The following is a 7,267-nucleotide window of genomic DNA, read 5'->3' on the forward strand; positions in this document are numbered from 1 at the left end:
AGTACATTATTCTGTAGTGAAATGGCAAATAATACATTAGTCATTATCTTGGGAGATTATTTGCTGTATTTAATTTCAAGAAAATGATATGGTTTTGTATCCCGGAATTGTCTAAACAATGTGATGTACAGTAGCTGATACCTACAGAGTTTGCTTAGCAGTAAACCTTTCTTTTACTTCAGTAAACTACAATCTTAAGTGTGAATTAAATACTTTTTTGTGGGAACTGCAGAAACCTGGGGGAAAGGTCAGTCAAGGGTATTTGCTCTTCAATTAAATATTCAAAATATATTATTAAAAATATTGCGGTATATTTAGGATATGCTGTTTCTTTGTCTTTTGGAAAAACTTTAGCATTTGTCCCCACTTTTGTGTCTTACAGTTATTCGTTTCCAGCATTACAATGTCCTGCATGTTATTTAAGTGTTATGTAAGGTGTGGTATAATAACCAGTAGGTTTGAAAACTTTCAGGAAACCACATATTATACAACTCCTTATGTAAGTCCCATAGACTTTAAGGGGGAAGAGTCTTAGGAGGAGGACAAAGCTGTCAGGAGGTTGTAATGGAGTGTCATTTCTGAACATTATACTGTACTGATGCTTTGATGTGAACATGAACCAAGCCAAAGGTTTGAGGTAAAAAGGTGCTGTTTTACTGTATGAGCTTTTTTGCTTCATGAAATTCCTAAATGGTGCAATTATTTTAGGACTTAAAGAGATAGGCTAATCTTCAATTTCAGGAGGTGACAATTTATTTTTAAGGACTCATGCCCTTTTTTGTGCAAGATTTAATTACACAACAACTCCCAGGATGCATATACACACATACTCATAATCATCTTGTTAACAAAGACTGCACATTACACAGTACTCATTTACATTCTCCATATTGTGTTTATGACAAGGCACATTATTGTTAGATATAGTTTGTCTGATCTTTGTAGTCACACTATAGAGTTAGAAGACATCGTGCTCATCTTTCTCTACCAGTAGATGGTGCAGTGCTGCTGCTGAAAAGGAAAATAAAATAACGTTTTTGTTTTATCCCAAATAGGCTATTTTAAATAATTTATTAATGTTATGTAAGTACTGAAATAATACAACTTAATATTAAATTATTTTACCTTCATTTTATAGCAAAACTAGAATGTTTATAGTCTGTTAAAGATTTTAGTATTGTACTACTGTTTGTACTTAAATAAGACTAAGCTATTCTAAAATTGTGACACACAGCTTTTGTTTTAATTCTTTAAACTAATGGTACCACAACACTTTTAGATTTAAGAACCACAAAATCTATCTTTGAAGTTTCAGCAGGTGTAGTGCTTCACAAACTGGGTCTGTAACAATTTTTCTCTTAATCCATTCTCTTAATAAATATGTTCTCTTTCAAATGATCAGGTTAGCAGTAGTTTTCAAATTAAATTACCATTATTTATGTCGTGGCAGTAAAATTCTCTTTACTGTGTTAGTAAAAATCACAGATTTTCTTGATGTCAAGATGACATCACCCATCTCATAATTAAATTAAACAATACAATGTATAACATTTAAGATGCTTGATTTGGGCTTTCATTTACAAATGCTTTGCCCATGTAAAATTCTGCTTTATGAATGAATATGACAGAAAGATCTGTGTGTGGTTTTAAACTTTTTAATTAGTTTATAGACTAGTAGTTTTATTATTTACACATAACAAAACTGTAACTTGTGATTATAAATTATTCCTCAAGACCATATTAGGTAAAGTTTATTTAACATACGGGGAAAAATGTGGACATCTGTGGACATTCTGACATTCTGAATTTTTTCAACAACTCACCTTTAAAGATCAGGGCACAACTTGAAATGACGTAGCAATGTGTCCCCCGAGGAACATATGTTTTTTTTACTTTAGGATTTGGAGCATATACTTAGATTTTTAAATCTTTATGCCATATTTGTATCTTGCATGGCACACAGCTGATTCATGCATAAATGTTGCCCCAGTACTTGGTTTAATAAATGTCTTCTTTAGTCTGTGGCCTGATGAAATGAATTAAGTAATGAAGGTCTGTGAGTAAGATCAGTTACAAAAAAATAATGTTAAGCTACCTTGAGGTGCAGAAGTTTGGACTTTTTATGTGTATGATTTGATGCAGGGGCTCAATTCAGGAGGATTAGCTTGAGCTACAGTATGTAACTGAAACGTGTAAAAGAAGATAAAGAGCCCTCTTTCAAAGCTTCAGCTGTGTGGAGTTGGCAGGGTTTTAAACCCCCTTCCTGCTCACCTTCTGTTGGGTGAGAGGAGCAGCCGCCTGAACCAGCTAGGCTTCCATCCCTGTGATCTCTGCAGCATCTTTATTTCAACCAAATGCCAGCAATGCCCCTCTCGTGTCTGACATTTCAGCTCTCAGCTGTCTGTCTTTCTCCTTTGATCACTAAAAATAAAAGCAATCCTTTACTACAAAATTAGTTTGGCCAAGGGTAAAATCAAATTCACTTAAAACATTGTCTGTAAACAATTGCTCTTCACTTAACCTCTTTTTTAAACTGTTAAATTGTAATAGGGAATATAGGCTCGTCCTGAGTCATTTTCCTTAGCAGGCACAGCATGAATCCATAACGGCAGCTCTTAGTAAGCTTGCTTTTGAGCCACAGTTCTGTTCCTGTTTATATTTTTAAATTTGAAACTGTAATCCAAACATGTTTCCTACTCAGTCACATCACAAAAGGCTTCCTGGAAGAAGTTTAGCAATGTGCAGCGTAGTCCACAAAGCATTTGCCAGAAATACTTAAAAAAAGTATTTTACTCACATGAATCAGAAACCTCACATTTATCTGAAGAGATGTAAAAGAGGTATAATTCTTATTTTCTGATGAGGTTACACATTTTTTGTGTTGTGTATTCTCTGGAAATTTGCAGCTACAAAATAAGCGACAGGTTGATTTTATTTCAAATCCAAAGAACTGAACTGTATCATGCTTTAAAATAAGCATTTAATTATTTATATATATATACAGTATGTACAGTATATACAGACGTTGTTTGACAAAACAGGATTAGGATATGAGCTTGGCACTGAAAGCAGGCCATCATAGAAACTATATCTCTTTATTCTCATTAGCTTGCAGTGATGGGCACATCTTTTTTGTTTTGTCACTTATTCATGTTAAACACCTGTTTTGCTCAACGTTTCAGAATTATACACTTTAATTTTTTCACAGAAGAATCATTGTTTCAGTGTGCCATTACATCTACTGAGCATCAAAACACAGAAAAGAACATGCCTCACTTATTAAGAAAAAAACACTTAACTCTGAATAAGCTTAATTAACAGTGTATTATTTATACTACAGAACATCTAGTTAGTTAATAAAACAGGACATAGGGAAGGAAACTCTGTAGGTCCAAAAATGATATTATACTGAATTTTGTCCTTGATAGGCAAAAACATAACATTAGAAACTCTCAGTTACAGATTGCTTTTCCCAGTTAAGATTATTTTTTAATGTATGTACAGTACTTTATATATAGTTTGTACTGCACAGTACATACACTCAAATATACAATGCCTTGCAAAGATACTCACCCCTCCAAAGATGTATACAGTACAGTACATATTTCAGTGTGAATAATTTTGAGCAAAACATGAATGTTGAAAAGTTTCCTGGGTGAGAAGCTAAATATTACCTCTAATAAATGTATTGCTTGCATTCTGAAGATTATTTCCACTCACCTATTGCAAGGTAGCTTCACATGCACCTTTCACTAAATATCCGTCTTGTATTTCATGCATCTTTCTTGTCTTTGATTGCTTCCCTTGTTTTTTTAAAAGGCCGGTATTATAGTAATCTTAAAATAAAATCTTTTAAAAAATCTTAAAGTAATCTCCTGATTCTTCATCCCTCTAAAACTCTTGAGCAGGCAGTGCACTGTCAGCTTTTAGCTTTTCTCTTGCAGCATTCTCTGCTTGACCCTCGTCTGGCTTTCTCTCAGCACATTAGTCTGAAACTGCCTTTCCCTCTGTTAACTATTCCTTTCACCCAGCTTGTTCTGTATTCTTCTCTTCTTTAGTTAAGAAGGCGCTCATCTACCAGGAAGTAAAAGCTCATGATAATAAAGATAATGGTGACAGTGTTTCTATATATACAGTACAACAAAATTCCAGAAGTGCCACATTTCCCCACTATTCAATGTGACTGGTGAACCTCTTTGAGCAACGTAATGGGGCTCTGATGTGACTGTTGATTTAGTTAGTCATTCACTACTGCATATATCATTAGGAAAGGTAACAGCACATTTTATGGGTGCTTTTGAATTCAAACATTGCAAAGGTGCTATGTGCTGGTTTTGCTGGCTTTGATTACACTGCAATGATGCAACAGTTCAGTAAGTTAGAGCGCAAACAAGCTGTAGGAATGTTTCTAACTACTGTACATAAGACTGTTGCAAAGAATAATGTGAGATTACTTAGACATTTAGCTCCGTCCATTTAAAATGATAAATGTCTCCATAAAGAGAATTATTCATGAAACTTTTCATGAATGAAAACTTTCTGCTTCACTCATTGCTGATATGTCAGTTGCTTAAGGAAATGAAAGGAGGAAGATCTCTTTGCTTTGTGTTCAATAGATGGTGTTCTAGTACAGTACATGCCTATAGAATCAACCTAATTTCATACAGTCTAAATGTTATATTACATCTACTGTATGTGTTTGATTATATACCGTACCAAGGATAATTTCTGAATAACTCGGTGGGTTATTAGATTCTTTTACTCTAGAAAAGAGACATTGCGCCCCACTTGTGGTTGTGGTTTTTACATGCACTTTAGCATCCAAAACCAGATTGCTGAAATATTACAAATGTTAAAAGGAACAAAAGACAGAAATAAATAACTCAGAAATTAGACATAACACAATGAGAACTTGGAGAACCCTATGAATTTGAAACAAAAGCTTTTATAATTCATTTAAATATAAATTATTTACAACAAATCTCGATGTGATCCACCTCTGTAGATGATTAGCGCTACTATACAAAATATAGTCTAGTATTTTGGCAAAATAGCAGTGGTATTTGTTGCTTTTATCTTCCAGGTTAGGGAAATCTAAGATTTTTGCATCTCTTTTCATAATGGCATAGGCAATCCAAATAGTATGTAATGATTTATTCTTGGTTGGGACTTCACCTTGACAGATTGCCAAAGATGTCAGAAAACATAATTTTAAGATGATTATATGCCAAGCAAGAAGAGCCAATGATTTTATGTGTGTGTTTTTTTTCAGAGCGTGCATACAGCATGTAAGAAATTAGTAGTTCTTACGTTGTTTTATTTTGTGGCGCTGTATATTCACAGCAAAAACAACCGGAATCAAACAATTTACTACACTTGACAATTTAAAGGCAATATCTTTAATAAGAAAATGTATGTGAAGTAAGGAAAATACTTTTTTGTTTGGGTTCTGAAACATTGATCAAAAAATGTTTTTTTTTAATATTTTTTAATTATTTTGATAGGAAATGGTTCCTTTTGACTGTAATATGAATATTGCATTTTTTTTCTCAAGATATCTAGTCCAGGATGAATGACTCAGGTTTCTAATTCTAATTGCTCAGGTCTCAAGGCACTGCAGTCTTTCTCTGCCACGTCGCTTGCTCAGCATTTTTACTGTTACATAACACAACCAGCAGCACCAACACAAGTCAGGCTTGTCCTCTGCTCATAGCACCACTGTGGTATGAAACCTTTGCAGAAAAACAAAACAGTGCTGTAGTGAGCAAGAGCACTTTAATATCACATTGTCATGTGCTTAAAAAAAGTAATGAAACAATATGTACAAGATAAGTAGATTCATCCTATAGGATTTTCAACCTATACGTTTTCAACCTAAATTGTCAGAAGCAAAGGAAAATGGTGCTCACTACTCTAATAAAGGGTCTTAACAATCTTTCTCATCCTGTTTTTTGAAGCGATGCGCTATACATGCATGGATATACTACAGTATATAAATTGCTGCTATCTGTATGTTTGTCACTTTTTATTACATTTTCTGACTGAAAGAAAAACAGTTCAATGTACAGTAGGAGCCAACAGGCTGTTTTTGATTTCATTCAGTCCATTAAATAGATTGCTTAAGTTTGAACTTACAGGCAGATATCCAAAGGCAAAGAGATATAAGTCACTAAATGATTCAAATGTTATAGAAACTTAATTTTGTCTTACACTAGAAATTTTAGCATAATCTGATTATTTTATAAATTTTATTAAAGTGATCTGTCACTAAAATAAATTGATGCTGTGGTTTTGAGCCACAACTGTGATTCACACATATAAAATATTTTAGCAATGCTCAACATACTGTATATTAGTCTTCTTTTAAATATACATGTTCCTTCAGCTCAAGGTCGAATGTTTTGTTCAATGCATTTGTATCTCAACTGTCAAAGCTCTCAATGCACATAAATTTAGTTAAAGGCAGAAATGATGTGATTTCAGGAGCATTAGTAGGTAAGAAGCCTGGGAACAACTTGATGCTAATCTGGTCCCAGGAGAAGCGAGTAATTGCACTGACAATGCACATGCAACAAGCCACTAACCAAAACAAAATAAAAACAGGTCATAGTAATTTCAGCATTTCTTATTGTGTGTTGAGAGGGAGACTATATAAGGCAGAACAAGCAGGAAAAAAAGATATCTGTAGCAATTACTAGAAAAACATCAAGTATTCTAAACTCTTTTAGTGTGGTTTAATGTTACCACATTCTTATGGTTAATGAATGAAAATCATAAATCTAACTCTATAACTCCAGATGTTTTGAAAAACAATTGGTTGCACTCAACACTCTCAAGAGAGAACATTTCACAACTTAATGGAAGTTTATTTACAGCAGTCTCCTTCTACAATGTAGACACTAGTAAACTACTCCCATGCTCCCATCACGAGTGCCATTTTTATCTACACAGAAATTTAGTTTATGAGACAAAACTGTGTCTGCCATTGTTTGTTATGCAAGGTGAGGTGTAGCATTATCTTTTGCAGTTGATTTTGTCAATGACTAGGGAACATTTGAGGACATACTGTAGTAACTGCCATTGTATAAGGTGTACTGGTTTCTAAGATACAAGTAATAGGTTTATTCCATGCTGAAAAAAAAAGAAAGAAAACACAACGTTTTGGCCGTGGAGCCTTCTTCAGGTGTGCTGGTTTCTTTCTTCTGGTTTCTAAGATGATGATCTCCAATGTGTTCCAGTGTTAAGCAGGAACAGAGATCAGCAGAAA

This window comes from Atractosteus spatula, chromosome 2 (genome assembly GCF_055471065.1).
Source record: "Atractosteus spatula isolate fAtrSpa1 chromosome 2, fAtrSpa1.hap1, whole genome shotgun sequence".
Taxonomy (NCBI): domain Eukaryota; kingdom Metazoa; phylum Chordata; class Actinopteri; order Semionotiformes; family Lepisosteidae; genus Atractosteus; species Atractosteus spatula.